General features: G+C 46.6%; 4 non-coding genes across 4 annotated transcripts; all 4 read right to left on the bottom strand.

Annotated features, from left to right (window-relative positions):
- Nucleotides 1-6,148: 6,148 nt before the first annotated feature.
- TRNAI-AAU (transfer RNA isoleucine (anticodon AAU)) lies at nucleotides 6,149-6,222 on the bottom strand. Its single transcript has one exon. It is a non-coding gene; the product is annotated as a tRNA-Ile (tRNA).
- Nucleotides 6,223-8,063: 1,841 nt separating this feature from the next.
- TRNAI-AAU (transfer RNA isoleucine (anticodon AAU)) lies at nucleotides 8,064-8,137 on the bottom strand. Its single transcript has one exon. It is a non-coding gene; the product is annotated as a tRNA-Ile (tRNA).
- A 2,264-nt stretch (nucleotides 8,138-10,401) lies between these two features.
- TRNAD-GUC (transfer RNA aspartic acid (anticodon GUC)) lies at nucleotides 10,402-10,473 on the bottom strand. The gene has a single exon. It is a non-coding gene; the product is annotated as a tRNA-Asp (tRNA).
- A 1,841-nt stretch (nucleotides 10,474-12,314) lies between these two features.
- TRNAD-GUC (transfer RNA aspartic acid (anticodon GUC)) lies at nucleotides 12,315-12,386 on the bottom strand. The gene has a single exon. It is a non-coding gene; the product is annotated as a tRNA-Asp (tRNA).
- Nucleotides 12,387-20,839: the final 8,453 nt, after the last annotated feature.

The raw sequence follows: 20,839 nt of genomic DNA, 5'->3' as shown, positions 1-20,839 counted from the left end.
CCGGTCTCCCGCGTGACAGGCGGGGATACTCACCACTATACTAACGAGGAATGGGAATGGTGCGTGCCATCACGGTAACCTGCTTAAATGAAGACAGCAGCAATTTCCACCCACCAGATCTAGGCAGTAGGGAGAAAAAGGAGTTTGAAACTAGTACGGTCAAAAAAGAGGAGACGGACTGGCCTGTACGGGGATCGAACCCGCGACCTTGGCGTTATTAGCACCTCGCTCTAACCAGCTGAGCTAACCGGCCATGTTGCACATGTTAGCTGCCCCGGCCGACACCAGTGGGGATCTCACATGTGTCCCAGTCCTTAGAATAGGTACTGATAGCAGTGTGGAGAAAGGGAAGGGTGTCTCTTTCTCTGTCCTTGTCAGAGGCGACATCACGAGTGCTAGGGCTGACTGTGAACTGGGAACTGTATTCGAAACTTTATTCCACAAGAGAAGGAATCAGAAAGTATAGGAAATAACACGGCACCTGGAAGAGTTTGCAATCTAAAAGCCATAGGCCTTAGGCATGGGCTACACGGGGCCTTGTTGTAGCGCCAGTGATTGAGGGAAAGCTGCAGTCCGCATTTCAGCTGCAATTAACTCATGACTTTGGGCAAACGGGTCCCAGGTGACGAAATCAGTCGCTGACCGTCTACTTTACAAGTTATTGACTCTGGTATATGCTGTGCTGCAAACTAATGTCAGGAATCCATTGGATAAGGCTCTGGCCGTGGGCAGCTCCCGTACGGACGTTTGTTTCCCCTGGCCAATCTCAGCGGGCTCCTTTCGGCATGTGGTTTCGGCCTATTCGCTCCATGGATTGGGGATATCTACAGAGTTTTTCAGCTTAAACCTTAAGGAAACTGAGGTAGGATAAGTGTGGGTTCTCTCGGTGGAACGACTTAATGGCTTCTTTTTTTGTAGATCTCTTTTAAAATTTCCATCTTCATTTTCATGGAGTCTCTGGAGACTTAAGACTTTGGTTTCTTTCTACCTTTAAGGTTCCTTACGCTTCCTCTAGGATTTTACCTCCTTTTTCCTTAGTTTTCTAACTCATGACTTTGGGAAAACGGGTCCCAGATGACAAAATCAGTCGCTGAACGTCTACGTTATGCTCTGCTGCAAACTAATGTCAGGAATCCATTAAATAAGGCTCTGTCCGTGGGCATCTCCCGTACGGACGTTTGTTTCCCCTGGCCAATCTCAGCGGGCTCCTTTCGGCATGTGTTTTCGGCCTATTCGCTCCATGGATTGGGGATATCTACAGAGTTTTTCAGCTTAAACCTTAAGGAAACTGAGGTAGGATAAGTGTGGGTTCTCTCGGTGCAACGACTTAATGGCTTCTTTTTTTGTAGATCTCTTTTTAAAAAATTCCATCTTTATTTCCATGGAGTCTCTGGAGACTTAAGACTTTGGATTCCTTCTACCTTTAAGTTTCCTTACGCTCCCTCTAGGATTTTACCTCCTTTTTCCTTAGTTTTCTAACTCATGACTTTGGGAAAACGGGTCCCAGGTGACAAAATCAGTCGCTGAACGTCTACGTTATGTTCTGCTGCAAACTAATGTCAGGAATCCATTAAATAAGGCTCTGTCCGTGGGCATCTCCCGTACGGACGTTTGTTTCCCCTGGCCAATCTCAGCGGGCTCCTTTCGGCATGTGGTTTCGGCCTATTCGCTCCATGGATTGGGGATATCTACAGAGTTTTTCAGCTTAAACCTTCAGGAAACTGAGGTAGGATAAGTGTGGGTTCTCTCTGTGCAACGACTTAATGGCTTCTTTTTTTGTAGATCTCTTTTTAAAATTCCATCTTTATTTCCATGGAGTCTCTGGAGACTCTGGAGACTTAAGACTTTGGATTCCTTTTTCCTGAGTTTTCTTTGGTGCACAAAGAAAACAATTGCCTCCCCGTCAGGGAATCGAACCCCGGTCTCCCGCGTGACAGGTGGGGATACTCACCACTATACTAACGAGGAATGGGTATGGTGCTTGCCATCACGGTAACCTGCTTAAATGAAGACAGCAGCAATTTCCACCCACCAGATCTAGGCAGTAGGGAGAAAAAGGAGTTTGAGACTGGTACGGTCAAAAAAGAGGAGACGGACTGGCCCGTACGGGGATCGAGCCCGCGATCTTGGCGTTATTGGCACCATGCTCTAACCAGCTGAGCTAACCGGCCATGCTGCGCATGTCAGCTGCCCCGGCCGACACCAGTGGGGATCTCACATGTGTCCCAGTCCTTAGAATAGGTACTGATAGCAGTGTGGAGAAAGGGAAGGGTCTCTCTTTCTCTGTCCTTGTCAGAGGCGACATCACAAGTGCTAGGGCTGACTGTGAACTGGGAACTGTATTCGAAACTTTATTCCACAAGAGAAGGAATCAGAAAGTATAGGAAATAACACGGCACCTGGAAGAGTTTGCAATCTAAAAGCCATAGGCCTTAGGCATGGGCTACACGGGGCCTTGTTGTAGCGCCAGTGATTGAGGGAAAGCTGCAGTCCGCATTTCAGCTGCAACTAACTCATGACTTTGGGCAAACGGGTCCCAGGTGACGAAATCAGTCGCTGACCGTCTACTTTACAAGTTATTGACGCTGGTATATGCTGTGCTGAAAACTAATGTCAGGAATCCATTGGATAAGGCTCTGGCCGCGGGCATCTCCCGTACGGACGTTTGTTTCCCCTGGCCAATCTCAGCGGGCTCCTTTCGGCATGTGGTTTCGGCCTATTCGCTCCATGGATTGGGGATATCTACAGAGTTTTTCAGCTTAAACCTTAAGGAAACTGAGGTAGGATGAGTGTGGGTTCTCTCGGTGCAACGACTTAATGGCTTCTTTTTTTGTAGATCTCTTTTTAAATTTCCATCTTTATTTCCATGGAGTCTCTGGAGACTTAAGACTTTGGTTTCTTTCTACCTTTAAGGTTCCTTACGCTCCCTCTAGGATTTTACCTCCTTTTTCCTTAGTTTTCTAACTCATGACTTTGGGAAAACGGGTCCCAGGTGACAAAATCAGTCGCTGAACGTCTACGTTATGCTCTGCTGCAAACTAATGTCAGGAATCCATTAAATAAGGCTCTGTCCGTGGGCATCTCCCGTACGGACGTTTGTTTCCCCTGGCCAATCTCAGCGGGCTCCTTTCGGCATGTGGTTTCGGCCTATTCGCTCCATGGATTGGGGATATCTACAGAGTTTTTCAGCTTAAACCTTAAGGAAACTGAGGTAGGATAAGTGTGGGTTCTCTCGGTGCAACGACTTAATGGCTTCTTTTTTTGTAGATCTCTTTTTAAAAAATGCCATCTTTATTTCCATGGAGTCTCTGGAGACTTAAGACTTTGGATTCCTTCTACCTTTAAGTTTCCTTACGCTCCCTCTAGGATTTTACCTCCTTTTTCCTTAGTTTTCTAACTCATGACTTTGGGAAAACGGGTCCCAGGTGACAAAATCAGTCGCTGAACGTTTACGTTATGCTCTGCTGCAAACTAATGTCAGGAATCCATTAAATAAGGCTCTGTCCGTGAGCATCTCCCGTACGGACGTTTGTTTCCCCTGTCCAATCTCAGCGGGCTCCTTTCGTCATGTGGTTTCGGCCTATTCGCTCCATGGATTGGGGATATCTACAGAGTTTTTCAGCTTAAACCTTCAGGAAACTGAGGTAGGATAAGTGTGGGTTCTCTCTGTGCAATGACTTAATGGCTTCTTTTTTTGTAGATCTCTTTTTAAAATTCCATCTTTATTTCCATGGAGTCTCGGGAGACTCTGGAGTGTTAAGACTTTGGATTCCTTTTTCCTGAGTTTTCTTTGGTGCACAAAGAAAACAATTGCCTCCCCGTCAGGGAATCGAACCCCGGTCTCCCGCGTGACAGGCGGGGATACTCACCACTATACTAACGATGAATGGGTATGGTGCTGTCACGGTAACCTGCTTAAATGAAGACAGCAGCAATTTCCACCCACCAGATCTAGGCAGTAGGGAGAAAAAGGAGTTTGAGACTGGTACGGTCAAAAAAGAGGAGACGGACTGGCCCGTACTGGGATCGAACCCGCGACCTTGGCGTTATTAGCACCACGCTCTAACCAGCCGAGCTAACCGGCCATGTTGCGCATGTCGGCTTCCCCGGCCGACACCAGTGGGGATCTCACATGTGTCCCAGTCCTTAGAATAGGTACTGATAGCAGTGTGGAGAAAGGGAAGGGTGTCTCTTTCTCTGTCCTTGTCAGAGGCGACATCACGAGTGCTAGGGCTGACTGTGAACTGGGAACTGTATTCGAAACTTTATTCCACAAGAGAAGGAATCAGAAAGTATAGGAAATAACACGGCACCTGGAAGAGTTTGCAATCTAAAAGCCATAGGCCTTAGGCATGGGCTACACGGGGCCTTGTTGTAGCGCCAGTGATTGAGGGAAAGCTGCAGTCCGCATTTCAGCTGCAACTAACTCATGACTTTGGGCAAACGGGTCCCAGGTGACGAAATCAGTCGCTGACCGTCTACTTTACAAGTTATTGACTCTGGTATATGCTGTGCTGCAAACTAATGTCCTTTTTCCTTAGTTTTCTAACTCATGACTTTGGGAAAACGTCTACGTTATGCTCTGCTGCAAACTAATGTCAGAAATCCATTAAAGGGAAAGCTGCAGTCCGCATTTCAGCTGCAACTAACTCATGACTTTGGGCAAACGGGTCCCAGGTGACGAAATCAGTCGCTGACCGTCTACTTTACAAGTTATTGACGCTGGTATATGCTGTGCTGAAAACTAATGTCAGGAATCCATTGGATAAGGCTCTGGCCGCGGGCATCTCCCGTACGGACGTTTGTTTCCCCTGGCCAATCTCAGCGGGCTCCTTTCGGCATGTGGTTTCGGCCTATTCGCTCCATGGATTGGGGATATCTACAGAGTTTTTCAGCTTAAACCTTAAGGAAACTGAGGTAGGATGAGTGTGGGTTCTCTCGGTGCAACGACTTAATGGCTTCTTTTTTTGTAGATCTCTTTTTAAATTTCCATCTTTATTTCCATGGAGTCTCTGGAGACTTAAGACTTTGGTTTCTTTCTACCTTTAAGGTTCCTTACGCTCCCTCTAGGATTTTACCTCCTTTTTCCTTAGTTTTCTAACTCATGACTTTGGGAAAACGGGTCCCAGGTGACAAAATCAGTCGCTGAACGTCTACGTTATGCTCTGCTGCAAACTAATGTCAGGAATCCATTAAATAAGGCTCTGTCCGTGGGCATCTCCCGTACGGACGTTTGTTTCCCCTGGCCAATCTCAGCGGGCTCCTTTCGGCATGTGGTTTCGGCCTATTCGCTCCATGGATTGGGGATATCTACAGAGTTTTTCAGCTTAAACCTTAAGGAAACTGAGGTAGGATAAGTGTGGGTTCTCTCGGTGCAACGACTTAATGGCTTCTTTTTTTGTAGATCTCTTTTTAAAAAATTCCATCTTTATTTCCATGGAGTCTCTGGAGACTTAAGACTTTGGATTCCTTCTACCTTTAAGTTTCCTTACGCTCCCTCTAGGATTTTACCTCCTTTTTCCTTAGTTTTCTAACTCATGACTTTGGGAAAACGGGTCCCAGGTGACAAAATCAGTCGCTGAACGTCTACGTTATGCTCTGCTGCAAACTAATGTCAGGAATCCATTAAATAAGGCTCTGTCCGTGAGCATCTCCCGTACGGACGTTTGTTTCCCCTGTCCAATCTCAGCGGGCTCCTTTCGTCATGTGGTTTCGGCCTATTCGCTCCATGGATTGGGGATATCTACAGAGTTTTTCAGCTTAAACCTTCAGGAAACTGAGGTAGGATAAGTGTGGGTTCTCTCTGTGCAATGACTTAATGGCTTCTTTTTTTGTAGATCTCTTTTTAAAATTCCATCTTTATTTCCATGGAGTCTCGGGAGACTCTGGAGTGTTAAGACTTTGGATTCCTTTTTCCTGAGTTTTCTTTGGTGCACAAAGAAAACAATTGCCTCCCCGTCAGGGAATAGAACACCGGTCTCCCGCGTGACAGGCGGGGATACTCACCACTATACTAACGATGAATGGGTATGGTGCTGTCACGGTAACCTGCTTAAATGAAGACAGCAGCAATTTCCACCCACCAGATCTAGGCAGTAGGGAGAAAAAGGAGTTTGAGACTGGTACGGTCAAAAAAGAGGAGACGGACTGGCCCGTACGGGGATCGAACCCGCGACCTTGGCGTTATTAGCACCACGCTCTAACCAGCTGAGCTAACCGGCCATGTTGCGCATGTCGGCTGCCCCGGCCGACACCAGTGGGGATCTCACATGTGTCCCAGTCCTTAGAATAGGTACTGATAGCAGTGTGGAGAAAGGGAAGGGTGTCTCTTTCTCTGTCCTTGTCAGAGGCGACATCACAAGTGCTAGGGCTGACTGTGAACTGTGAACTGTATTCGAAACTTTATTCCACAAGAGAAGGAATCAGAAAGTATAGGAAATAACACGGCACCTGGAAGAGTTTGCAATCTAAAAGCCATAGGCCTTAGGCATGGGCTACACGGGGCCTTGTTGTAGCGCCAGTGATTGAGGGAAAGCTGCAGTCCGCATTTCAGCTGCAATTAACTCATGACTTTGGGCAAACGGGTCCCAGGTGACGAAATCAGTCGCTGACCGTCTACTTTACAAGTTATTGACTCTGGTATATGCTGTGCTGCAAACTAATGTCAGGAATCCATTGGATAAGGCTCTGGCCGTGGGCATCTCCCGTACGGACGTTTGTTTCCCCTGGCCAATCTCAGCGGGCTCCTTTCGGCATGTGGTTTCGCCTATTCGCTCCATGGATTGGGGATATCTACAGAGTTTTTCAGCTTAAACCTTAAGGAAACTGAGGTAGGATAAGTGTGGGTTCTCTCGGTGGAACGACTTAATGGCTTCTTTTTTTGTAGATCTCTTTTTAAATTTCCATCTTCATTTCCATGGAGTCTCTGGAGACTTAAGACTTTGTTTTCTTTCTACCTTTAAGGTTCCTTACGCTTCCTCTAGGATTTTACCTCCTTTTTCCTTAGTTTTCTAACTCATGACTTGGGGAAAACGGGTCCCAGGTGACAAAATCAGTCGCTGAACGTCTACCTTATGCTCTGCTGCAAACTAATGTAAGGAATCCATTAAATAAGGCTCTGTCCGTGGGCATCTCCCGTACGGACGTTTGTTTCCCCTGGCCAATCTCAGCGGGCTCCTTTCGGCATGTGGTTTCGGCCTATTCGCTCCATGGATTGGGGATATCTACAGAGTTTTTCAGCTTAAACCTTAAGGAAACTGAGGTAGGATAAGTGTGGGTTCTCTCGGTGCAACGACTTAATGGCTTCTTTTTTTGTAGATCTCTTTTTAAATTTCCATCTTCATTTCCATGGAGTCTCTGGAGACTTAAGACTTTGGTTTCTTTCTACCTTTAAGGTTCCTTACGCTTCCTCTAGGATTTTACCTCCTTTTTCCTTAGTTTTCTAACTCATGACTTCGGGAAAACGGGTCCCAGGTGACAAAATCAGTCGCTGAACGTCTACGTTATGCTCTGCTGCAAACTAATGTCAGGAATCCATTAAATAAGGCTCTGTCCGTGGGCATCTCCCGTACGGACGTTTGTTTCCCCTGGCCAATCTCAGCGGGCTCCTTTCGGCATGTGGTTTCGGCCTATTCGCTCCATGGATTGGGGATATCTACAGAGTTTTTCAGCTTAAACCTTCAGGGAACTGAGGTAGGATAAGTGTGGGTTCTCTCTGTGCAACGACTTAATGGCTTCTTTTTTTGTAGATCTCTTTTTAAAATTCCATCTTTATTTCCATGGAGTCTCTGGAGACTCTGGAGACTTAAGACTTTGGATTCCTTTTTCCTGAGTTTTCTTTGGTGCACAAAGAAAACAATTGCCTCCCCGTCGGGGAATCGAACCCCGGTCTCCCGCGTGACAGACGGGGATGCTCACCACTATACTAACGAGGAATGGGTATGGTGCTTGCCATCACGGTAACCTGCTTAAATGAAGACAGCAGCAATTTCCACCCACCAGATCTAGGGAGTAGGGAGAAAAAGGAGTTTGAGACTGGTACGGTCAAAAAAGAGGAGACGGACTGGCCCGTACGGGGATCGAACCCGCGACCTTGGCGTTATTAGCACCACGCTCTAACCAGCTGAGCTAACCGGCCATGTTGCGCATGTCGGCTGCCCCGGCCGACACCAGTGGGGATCTCACATGTGTCCCAGTCCTTAGAATAGGTACTGATAGCAGTGTGGAGAAAGGGAAGGGTGTCTCTTTCTCTGTCCTTATCAGAGGCGACATCACGAGTGCTAGGGCTGACTGTGAACTGGGAACTGTATTCAAAACTTTATTCCACAAGAGAAGGAATCAGAAAGTATAGGAAATAACACGGCACCTGGAAGAGTTTGCAATCTAAAAGCCATAGGCCTTAGGCATGGGCTACACGGGGCCTTGTTGTAGCGCCAGTGATTGAGGGAAAGCTGCAGTCCGCATTTCAGCTGCAACTAACTCATGACTTTGGGCAAACGGGTCCCAGGTGACGAAATCAGTCGCTGACCGTCTACTTTACAAGTTATTGACTCTGGTATATGCTGTGCTGCAAACTAATGTCAGGAATCCATTGGATAAGGCTCTGGCCGTGGGCATCTCCCGTACGGACGTTTGTTTCCCCTGGCCAATCTCAGCGGGCACCTTTCGGCATGTGGTTTCGGCCTATTCGCTCCATGGATTGGGGATATCTACAGAGTTTTTCAGCTTAAACCTTAAGGAAACTGAGGTAGGATAAGTGTGGGTTCTCTCAGTGCAACGACTTAATGGCTTCTTTTTTTGTAGATCTCTTTTTAAATTTCCATCTTTATTTCCATGGAGTCTCTGGAGACTTAAGACTTTGGATTCCTTCTACCTGTAAGTTTCCTTACGCTCCCTCTAGGATTTTACCTCCTTTTTTCTTAGTTTTCTAACTCATGACTTTGGGAAAACGGGTCCCAGGTGACAAAATCAGTCGCTGAACGTCTACGTTATGCTCTGCTGCAAACTAATGTCAGGAATCCATTAAATAAGGCTCTGTCCGTGGGCATCTCCCGTACGGACGTTTGTTTCCCCTGGCCAATTTCAGCGGGCTCCTTTCGGCATGTGGTTTCGGCCTATTCGCTCCATGGATTGGGGATATCTACAGAGTTTTTCAGCTTAAACCTTCAGGAAACTGAGGTAGGATAAGTGTGGGTTCTCTCTGTGCAACGACTTAATGGCTTCTTTTTTTGTAGATCTCTTTTTAAAATTCCATCTTTATTTCCATGGAGTCTCTGGAGACTCTGGAGACTTAAGACTTTGGATTCCTTTTTCCTGAGTTTTCTTTGGTGCACAAAGAAAACAATTGCCTCCCTGTCGGGGAATCGAGCCCCGGTCTCCCGCGTGACAGGCGGGGATACTCACCACTATACTAACGAGGAATGGGTATGGTGCTTGCCGTCACGGTAACCTGCTTAAATGAAGACAGCAGCAATTTCCACCCACCAGATCTAGGCAGTAGGGAGAAAAAGGAGTTTGAGACTGGTACGGTCAAAAAAGAGGAGACGGACTGGCCCGTACTGGGATCGAACCCGCGACCTTGGCGTTATTAGCACCACGCTCTAACCAGCTGAGCTAACCGGCCATGTTGCGCATGTTGGCTGCCCCGGCCGACACCAGTGGGGATCTCACATGTGTCCCAGTCCTTAGAATAGGTACTGATAGCAGTGTGGAGAAAGGGAAGGGTGTCTCTTTCTCTGTCCTTGTCAGAGGCGACATCACGAGTGCTAGGGCTGACTGTGAACTGGGAACTGTATTCGAAACTTTATTCCACAAGAGAAGGAATCAGAAAGTATAGGAAATAACACGGCACCTGGAAGAGTTTGCAATCTAAAAGCCATAGGCCTTAGGCATGGGCTACACGGGGCCTTGTTGTAGCGCCAGTGATTGAGGGAAAGCTGCAGTCCGCATTTCAGCTGCAACTAACTCATGACTTTGGGCAAATGGGTCCCAGGTGACGAAATCAGTCGCTGACCGTCTACTTTACAAGTTATTGACTCTGGTATATGCTGTGCTGCAAACTAATGTCAGGAATCCATTAAATAAGGCTCTGTCCGTGGGCATCTCCCGTACGGACGTTTGTTTCCCCTGGCCAATCTCAGCGGGCTCCTTTCGGCATGTGGTTTCGGCCTATTCGCTCCATGGATTGGGGATATCTACAGAGTTTTTCAGCTTAAACCTTAAGGAAACTGCGGTAGGATAAGTGTGGGTTCTCTCTGTGCAACGACTTAATGGCTTCTTTTTTTGTAGATCTCTTTTTAAAATTCCATCTTTATTTCAATGGAGTCTCTGGAGACTCTGGAGACTTAAGACTTTGGATTCCTTTTTCCTGAGTTTTCTTTGGTGCACAAAGAAAACAATTGCCTCCCTGTCGGGGAATCGAACCCCGGTCTCCCGCGTGACAGGCGGGGATACTCACCACTATACTAACAAGGAATTAGTATGGTGCTTGCAATCACGGTAACCTGCTTAAATGAAGAAAGCAGCAATTTCCACCCACCAGATCTAGGCAGTAGGGAGAAAAAGGAGTTTGAGACTGGTATGGTCAAAAAAGAAAAGCCGGACTGGCCCCTACGGGGACCGAACCCGCGACCTTGGCGTTATTAGCACCACGCTCTAACCAGCTGAGCTAACCGGCCATGTTGCGCATGTCGGCTGCCCCGGCCGACACCAGTGGGGATCTCGCATGTGTCCCAGTCCTTAGAATAGGTACTGATAGCAGTGTGGAGAAAGGGAAGGGTGTCTCTTTCTCTGTCCTTGTCAGAGGCGACATCACGAGTGCTAGGGCTGACTGTGAACTGGGAACTGTATTCGAAACTTTATTCCACAAGAGAAGGAATCAGAAAGTATAGGAAATAACACGGCACCTGGAAGAGTTTGCAATCTAAAAGCCATAGGCATGGGCTACACGGGGCCTTGTTGTAGCGCCAGTGATTGAGGGAAAGCTGCAGTCCGCATTTCAGCTGCAACTAACTCATGACTTTGGGCAAACGGGTCCCAGGTGACGAAATCAGTCGCTGACCGTCTACTTTACAAGTTATTGACTCTGGTATATGCTGTGCTGCAAACTAATGTCAGGAATCCATTAAATAAGGCTCTGTCCGTGGGCATCTCCCGTACGGACGTTTGTTTCCCCTGGCCAATCTCAGCGGGCTCCTTTCGGCATGTGGTTTCGGCCTATTCGCTCCATGGATTGGGGATATCTACAGAGTTTTTCAGCTTAAACCTTAAGGAAACTGAGGTAGGATAAGTGTGGGTTCTCTCGGTGCAACGACTTAATGGCTTCTTTTTTTGTAGATCTCTTTTTAAAAAATTCCATCTTTATTTCCATGGAGTCTCTGGAGACTGAAGACTTTGGATTCCTTCTACCTTTAAGTTTCCTTACGCTCCCTCTAGGATTTTACCTCCTTTTTCCTTAGTTTTCTAACTCATGACTTTGGGAAAACGGGTCCCAGGTGACAAAATCAGTCGCTGAACGTCTACGTTATGCTCTGCTGCAAACTAATGTCAGGAATCCATTAAATAAGACTCTGTCCGTGAGCATCTCCCGTACGGACGTTTATTTCCCCTGGCCAATCTCAGCGGGCTCCTTTCGGCATGTGGTTTCGGCCTATTCGCTCCATGGATTGGGGATATCTACAGAGTTTTTCAGCTTAAACCTTAAGGAAACTAAGGTAGGATAAGTGTGGGTTCTCTCGGTGCAACGACTTAATGGCTTCTTTTTTTGTAGATCTCTTTTTAAAAAATTCCATCTTTATTTCCATGGAGTCTCTGGAGACTTAAGACTTTGGATTCCTTCTACCTTTAAGTTTCCTTACGCTCCCTCTAGGATTTTACCTCCTTTTTCCTTAGTTTTCTAACTCATGACTTTGGGAAAACGGGTCCCAGGTGACAAAATCAGTCGCTGAACGTCTACGTTATGCTCTGCTGCAAACTAATGTCAGTAATCCATTAAATAAGGCTCTGTCCGTGAGCATCTCCCGTACGGACGTTTGTTTCCCCTGGCCAATCTCAGCGGGCTCCTTTCGTCATGTGGTTTCGGCCTATTCGCTCCATGGATTGGGGATATCTACAGAGTTTTTCAGCTTAAACCTTCAGGAAACTGAGATAGGATAAGTGTGGGTTCTCTCTGTGCAACGACTTAATGGCTTCTTTTTTTGTAGATCTCTTTTTAAAATTCCATCTTTATTTACATGGAGTCTCTGGAGACTCTGGAGACTTAAGACTTTGGATTCCTTTTTCCTGAGTTTTCTTTGGTGCACAAAGAAAACAATTGCCTCCCTGTCGGGGAATCGAACCCCGGTCTCCCGCGTGACAGGCGGGGATACTCACCACTATACTAACAAGGAATTAGTATGGTGCTTGCCATCACGGTAACCTGCTTAAATGAAGAAAGCAGCAATTTCCACCCACCAGATCTAGGCAGTAGGGAGAAAAAGGAGTTTGAGACTGGTATGGTCAAAAAAGAAAAGCCGGACTGGCCCCTACGGGGACCGAACCCGCGACCTTGGCGTTATTAGCACCACGCTCTAACCAGCTGAGCTAACCGGCCATGTTGCGCATGTCGGCTGCCCCGGCCGACACCAGTGGGGATCTCACATGTGTCCCAGTCCTTAGAATAGGTACTGATAGCAGTGTGGAGAAAGGGAAGGGTGTCTCTTTCTCTGTCCTTGTCAGAGGCGACATCACGAGTGCTAGGGCTGACTGTGAACTGGGAACTGTATTCGAAACTTTATTCCACAAGAGAAGGAATCAGAAAGTATAGGAAATAACACGGCACCTGGAAGAGTTTGCAATCTAAAAGCCATAGGCATGGGCTACACGGGGCCTTGTTGTAGCGCCAGTGATTGAGGGAAAGCTGCAGTCCGCATTTCAGCTGCAACTAACTCATGACTTTGGGCAAACGGGTCCCAGGTGACGAAATCAGTCGCTGACCGTCTACTTTACAAGTTATTGACTCTGGTATATGCTGTGCTGCAAACTAATGTCAGGAATCCATTAAATAAGGCTCTGTCCGTGGGCATCTCCCGTACGGACGTTTGTTTCCCCTGGCCAATCTCAGCGGGCTCCTTTCGGCATGTGGTTTCGGCCTATTCGCTCCATGGATTGGGGATATCTACAGAGTTTTTCAGCTTAAACCTTAAGGAAACTGAGGTAGGATAAGTGTGGGTTCTCTCGGTGCAACGACTTAATGGCTTCTTTTTTTGTAGATCTCTTTTTAAATTTCCATCTTTATTTCCATGGAGTCTCTGGAGACTTAAGACTTTGGTTTCTTTCTACCTTTAAGGTTCCTTACGCTCCCTCTAGGATTTTACCTCCTTTTTCCTTAGTTTTCTAACTCATGACTTTGGGAAAACGGGTCCCAGGTGACAAAATCAGTCGCTGAACGTCTACGTTATGCTCTGCTGCAAACTAATGTCATGAATCCATTAAATAAGGCTCTGTCCGTGGGCATCTCCCGTACGGACGTTTGTTTCCCCTGGCCAATCTCAGCGGGCTCCTTTCGGCATGTGGTTTCGGCCTATTCGCTCCATGGATTGGGGATATCTACAGAGTTTTTCAGCTTAAACCTTAAGGAAACTGAGGTAGGATAAGTGTGGGTTCTCTCGGTGCAACGACTTAATGGCTTCTTTTTTTGTAGATCTCTTTTTAAAAAATTCCATCTTTATTTCCATGGAGTCTCTGGAGACTTAAGACTTTGGTTTCTTTCTACCTTTAAGGTTCCTTACGCTCCCTCTAGGATTTTACCTCCTTTTTCCTTAGTTCTCTAACTCATGACTTTGGGAAAACGGGTCCCAGGTGACAAAATCAGTCGCTGAACGTCTACGTTATGCTCTGCTGCAAACTAATGTCATGAATCCATTAAATAAGGCTCTGTCCGTGGGCATCTCCCGTACGGACGTTTGTGTCCCCTGGCCAATCTCAGCGGGCTCCTTTCGGCATGTGGTTTCGGCCTATTCGCTCCATGGATTGGGGATATCTACAGAGTTTTTCAGCTTAAACCTTAAGGAAACTGAGGTAGGATAAGTGTGGGTTCTCTCGGTGCAACGACTTAATGGCTTCTTTTTTTGTAGATCTCTTTTTAAAAAATTCCATCTTTATTTCCATGGAGTCTCTGGAGACTTAAGACTTTGGATTCCTTCTACCTTTAAGTTTCCTTACGCTCCCTCTAGGATTTTACCTCCTTTTTCCTTAGTTTTCTAACTCATGACTTTGGGAAAACGGGTCCCAGGTGACAAAATCAGTCGCTGAACGTCTACGTTATGCTCTGCTGCAAACTAATGTCAGGAATCCATTAAATAAGACTCTGTCCGTGAGCATCTCCCGTACGGACGTTTATTTCCCCTGGCCAATCTCAGCGGGCTCCTTTCGGCATGTGGTTTCGGCCTATTCGCTCCATGGATTGGGGATATCTACAGAGTTTTTCAGCTTAAACCTTAAGGAAACTGAGGTAGGATAAGTGTGGGTTCTCTCGGTGCAACGACTTAATGGCTTCTTTTTTTGTAGATCTCTTTTTAAAAAATTCCATCTTTATTTCCATGGAGTCTCTGGAGACTTAAGAATTTGGATTCCTTCTACCTTTAAGTTTCCTTACGCTCCCTCTAGGATTTTAACTCCTTTTTCCTTAGTTTTCTAACTCATGACTTTGGGAAAACGGGTCCCAGGTGACAAAATCAGTCGCTGAACGTCTACGTTATGCTCTGCTGCAAACTAATGTCAGGAATCCATTAAATAAGGCTCTGTCCGTGAGCATCTCCCGTACGGACGTTTGTTTCCCCTGGCCAATCTCAGCGGGCTCCTTTCGTCATGTGGTTTCGGCCTATTCGCTCCATGGATTGGGGATATCTACAGAGTTTTTCAGCTTAAACCTTCAGGAAACTGAGATAGGATAAGTGTGGGTTCTCTCTGTGCAACGACTTAATGGCTTCTTTTTTTGTAGATCTCTTTTTAAAATTCCATCTTTATTTCAATGGAGTCTCTGGAGACTCTGGAGACTTAAGACTTTGGATTCCTTTTTCCTGAGTTTTCTTTGGTGCACAAAGAAAACAATTGCCTCCCCGGTCTCCCGCGTGACAGGCGGGGATACTCACCACTGTACTAACGAGGAATGGGTTTGGTGCTTGCCATCACGGTAACCTGCTTAAATGAAGACAGCAGCAATTTCCACCCACCAGATCTAGGCAGTAGGGAGAAAAAGGAGTTTGAGACTGGTATGGTCAAAAAGGAGAAGACGGACTGGCCCGTACGGGGACCGAACCCGTGACCTTGGCGTTATTAGCACCACGCTCTAACCAGCTGAGCTAACCGGCCATGTTGCGCATGTCGGCTGCCCCGGCCGACACCAGTGGGGATCTCACATGTGTCCCAGTCCTTAGAATAGGTACTGATAGCAGTGTGGAGAAAGGGAAGGGTGTCTCTTTCTCTGTCCTTGTCAGAGGCGACATCACGAGTGCTAGGGCTGACTGTGAACTGGGAACTGTATTCGAAACTTTATTCCACAAGAGAAGGAATCAGAAAGTATAGGAAATAACACGGCACCTGGAAGAGTTTGCAATCTAAAAGCCATAGGCCTTAGGTATGGGCTACACGGGGCCTTGTTGTAGCGCCAGTGATTGAGGGAAAGCTGCAGTCCGCATTTCAGCTGCAACTAACTCATGACTTTGGGCAAACGGGTCCCAGGTGACGAAATCAGTCGTTGACCGTCTACTTTACAAGTTATTGACTCTGGTATATGCTGTGCTGCAAACTAATGTCAGGAATCCATTGGATAAGGCTCTGGCCGTGGGCATCTCCCGTACGGACGTTTGTTTCCCCTGGCCAATCTCAGCGAGCTCCTTTCGGCATGTGGTTTCGGCCTATTCGCTCCATGGATTGGGGATATCTACAGAGTTTTTCAGCTTAAACCTTAAGGAAACTGAGGTAGGATAAGTGTGGGTTCTCTCGGTGCAACGACTTAATGGCTTTCTTTTTTATAGATCTCTTTTTAAAAAATTCCATCTTTATTTCCATGGAGTCTCTGGAGACTTAAGACTTTGGATTCCTTCTACCTTTAATTTTCCTTACGCTCCCTCTAGGATTTTACCTCCTTTTTCCTTAGTTTTCTAACTCATGACTTTGGGAAAACGGGTCCCAGGTGACAAAATCAGTCGCTGAATGTCTACGTTATGTTCTGCTGCAAACTAATGTCAGGAATCCATTAAATAAGGCTCTGTCCGTGGGCATCTCCCGTACGGACGTTTGTTTCCCCTGGCCAATCTCAGCGGGCTCCTTTCGGCATGTGGTTTCGGCCTATTCGCTCCATGGATTGGGGATATCTACAGAGTTTTTCAGCTTAAACCTTCAGGAAACTGAGGTAGGATAAGTGTGGGTTCTCTCTGTGCAACGACTTAATGGCTTCTTTTTTTGTAGATCTCGTTTTAAAATTCCATCTTTATTTCCATGGAGTCTCTGGAGACTCTGGAGACTTAAGACTTTGGATTCCTTTTTCCTGAGTTTTCTTTGGTGCACAAAGAAAACAATTGCCTCCCCGTCGGGGAATCGAACCCCGGTCTCTCGCATGACAGGCGGGGATACTCACCACTATACTAACGAGGAATGGGTATGGTGCTTGCCATCACGGTAACCTGCTTAAATGAAGACAGCAGCAATTTCCACCCACCAGATCTAGGCAGTAGGGAGAAAAAGGAGTTTGAGACTGGTACGGTCAAAAAAGAGGAGACGGACTGGCCCGTACGGGGATCGAACCCGCGACCTTAGCGTTATTAGCACCACGCTCTAACCAGCTGAGCTAACCGGCCATGTTGCGAGTGTCGGCTGCCCCGGCCGACACCGGTGGGGATCTCACATGTGTCCCAGTCCTTAGAATAGGTACTGATAGCAGTGTGGAGAAAGGGAAGGGTGTCTCTTTCTCTGTCCTTGTCAGAGGCGACATCACAAGTGCTAGGGCTGACAGTGAACTGGGAACTGTATTCGAAACTTTATTCCACAAGAGAAGGAATCAGAAAGTATAGGAAATAACACGGCACCTGGAAGAGTTTGCAATCTAAAAGCCATAGGCCTTAGGCATGGGCTACACGGGGCCTTGTTGTAGCGCCAGTGATTGAGTGAAAGCTGCAGTCCGCATTTCAGCTGCAACTAACTCATGACTTTGGGCAAACGGGTCCCAGGTGACGAAATCAGTCGCTGACCGTCTACTTTACAAGTTATTGACTCTGGTATATGCTGTGCTGCAAACTAATGTCAGGAATCCATTGGATAAGGCTCTGGCCGTGGGCATCTCCCGTACGGACGTTTGTTTCCCCTGGCCAATCTCATTGGGCTCCTTTCGGCATGTGGTTTCGGCCTATTCGCTCCATGGATTGGGGATATCTACAGAGTTTTTCAGCTTAAACCTTAAGGAAACTGAGGTAGGATAAGTGTGGGTTCTCTCGGTGCAACGACTTAATGGCTTCTTTTTTTGTAGATCTCTTTTTAAATTTCCATCTTTATTTCCATGGAGTCTCTGGAGACTTAAGACTTTGGTTTCTTTCTACCTTTAAGGTTCCTTACGCTCCCTCTAGGATTTTACCTCCTTTTTCCTTAGTTTTCTAACTCATGACTTTGGGAAAACGGGTCCCAGGTGACAAAATCAGTCGCTGAACGTCTACGTTATGCTCTGCTGCAAACTAATGTCAGGAATCCATTAAATAAGGCTCTGTCCGTGGGCATCTCCCGTACGGACGTTTGTTTCCCCTGGCCAATCTCAGCGGGCTCCTTTCGGCATGTGGTTTCGGCCTATTCGCTCCATGGATTGGGGATATCTACAGAGTTTTTCAGCTTAAACCTTAAGGAAACTGAGGTAGGATAAGTGTGGGTTCTCTCGGTGCAACGACTTAATGGCTTCTTTTTTTGTAGATCTCTTTTTAAATTTCCATCTTTATTTCCATGGAGTCTCTGGAGACTTAAGACTTTGGTTTCTTTCTACCTTTAAGGTTCCTTACGCTCCCTTTAGGATTTTACCTCCTTTTTCCTTAGTTTTCTAACTCATGACTTTGGGAAAACGGGTCCCAGGTGACAAAATCAGTCGCTGAACGTCTACGTTATGCTCTGCTGCAAACTAATGTCAGGAATCCATTAAATAAGGCTCTGTCCGTGGGCATCTCCCGTACGGACGTTTGTTTCCCCTGGCCAATCTCAGCGGGCTCCTTTCGTCATGTGGTTTCGGCCTATTCGCTCCATGGATTGGGGATATCTACAGAGTTTTTCAGCTTAAACCTTAAGGAAACTGAGGTAGGATAAGTGTGGGTTCTCTCGGTGCAACGACTTAATGGCTTTCTTTTTTGTAGATCTCTTTTTAAAAAATTCCATCTTTATTTCCATGGAGTCTCTGGAGACTTAAGACTTTGGATTCCTTCTACCTTTAATTTTCCTTACGCTCCCTCTAGGATTTTACCTCCTTTTTCCTTAGTTTTCTAACTCATGACTTTGGGAAAACGGGTCCCAGGTGACAAAATCAGTCGCTGAACGTCTACGTTATGTTCTGCTGCAAACTAATGTCAGGAATCCATTAAATAAGGCTCTGTCCGTGGGCATCTCCCGTACGGACGTTTGTTTCCCCTGGCCAATTTCAGCGGGCTCCTTTCGGCATGTGGTTTCGGCCTATTCGCTCCATGGATTGGGGATATCTACAGAGTTTTTCAGCTTAAACCTTCAGGAAACTGAGGTAGGATAAGTGTGGGTTCTCTCTGTGCAACGACTTAATGGCTTCTTTTTTTGTAGATCTCTTTTTAAAATTCCATCTTTATTTCCATGGAGTCTCTGGAGACTCTGGAGACTCTGGAGAATTAAGACTTTGGATTCCTTTTTCCTGAGTTTTCTTTGGTGCACAAAGAAAACAATTGCCTCCCTGTCGGGGAATCGAACCCCGGTCTCCCGCGTGACAGGCGGGGATACTCACCACTATACTAACGAGGAATGGGTATGGTGCTTGCCATCACGGTAACCTGCTTAAATGAAGACAGCAGCAATTTCCACCCACCAGATCTAGGCAGTAGGGAGAAAAAGGAGTTTGAGACTGGTACGGTCAAAAAAAGAGGAGACGGACTGGCCCGTACGGGGATCGAACCCGCGACCTTGGCATTATTAGCACCAAGCTCTAACCAGCTGAGCTAACCGGCCATGTTGCGCATGTCGGCTGCCCCGGCCGACACCAGTGGGGATCTCACATGTGTCCCAGTCCTTAGAATAGGTACTGATAGCAGTGTGGAGAAAGGGAAGGGTGTCTCTTTCTCTGTCCTTGTCAGAGGCGACATCACAAGTGCTAGGGCTGACAGTGAACTGGGAACTGTATTCGAAACTTAATTCCACAAGAGAAGGAATCAGAAAGTATAGGAAATAACACGGCACCTGGAAGAGTTTGCAATCTAAAAGCCATAGGCCTTAGGCATGGGCTACACGGGGCCTTGTTGTAGCGCCAGTGATTGAGGGAAAGCTGCAGTCCGCATTTCAGCTGCAACTAACTCATGACTTTGGGCAAACGGGTCCCAGGTGACGAAATCAGTCGCTGACCGTCTACTTTACAAGTTATTGACTCTGGTATATGCTGTGCTGCAAACTAATGTCAGGAATCCATTGGATAAGGCTCTGGCCGTGGGCATCTCCCGTACGGACGTTTGTTTCCCCTGGCCAATCTCAGCGGGCTCCTTTCGGCATGTGTTTTCGGCCTATTCGCTCCATGGATTGGGGATATCTACAGAGTTTTTCAGCTTAAACCTTAAGGAAACTGAGGTAGGATAAGTGTGGGTTCTCTCGGTGCAACGACTTAATGGCTTCTTTTTTTGTAGATCTCTTTTTAAAAAATTCCATCTTTATTTCCATGGAGTCTCTGGAGACTTAAGACTTTGGATTCCTTCTACCTTTAAGTTTCCTTACGCTCCCTCTAGGATTTTACCTCCTTTTTCCTTAGTTTTCTAACTCATGACTTTGGGAAAACGGGTCCCAGATGACAAAATCAGTCGCTGAACGTCTACGTTATGCTCTGCTGCAAACTAATGTCAGGAATCCATTAAATAAGGCTCTGTCCGTGGGCATCTCCCGTACGGACGTTTGTTTCCCCTGGCCAATCTCAGCGGGCTCCTTTCGGCATGTGTTTTCGGCCTATTCGCTCCATGGATTGGGGATATCTACAGAGTTTTTCAGCTTAAACCTTAAGGAAACTGAGGTAGGATAAGTGTGGGTTCTCTCGGTGCAACGACTTAATGGCTTCTTTTTTTGTAGATCTCTTTTTAAAAAATTCCATCTTTATTTCCATGGAGTCTCTGGAGACTTAAGACTTTGGATTCCTTCTACCTTTAAGTTTCCTTACGCTCCCTCTAGGATTTTACCTCCTTTTTCCTTAGTTTTCTAACTCATGACTTTGGGAAAACGGGTCCCAGGTGACAAAATCAGTCGCTGAACGTCTACGTTATGTTCTGCTGCAAACTAATGTCAGGAATCCATTAAATAAGGCTCTGTCCGTGGGCATCTCCCGTACGGACGTTTGTTTCCCCTGGCCAATCTCAGCGGGCTCCTTTCGGCATGTGGTTTCGGCCTATTCGCTCCATGGATTGGGGATATCTACAGAGTTTTTCAGCTTAAACCTTCAGGAAACTGAGGTAGGATAAGTGTGGGTTCTCTCTGTGCAACGACTTAATAGCTTCTTTTTTTGTAGATCTCTTTTTAAAATTCCATCTTTATTTCCATGGAGTCTCTGGAGACTCTGGAGACTTAAGACTTTGGATTCCTTTTTCCTGAGTTTTCTTTGGTGCACAAAGAAAACAATTGC

Source organism: Hyla sarda, unplaced genomic scaffold, assembly GCF_029499605.1.
Source record: "Hyla sarda isolate aHylSar1 unplaced genomic scaffold, aHylSar1.hap1 scaffold_205, whole genome shotgun sequence".
Lineage (NCBI taxonomy): Eukaryota > Metazoa > Chordata > Amphibia > Anura > Hylidae > Hyla > Hyla sarda.
The sequence above is the reverse complement of the archived record's forward strand: the minus strand, read 5'-3'. Positions and strand labels throughout refer to the sequence as shown.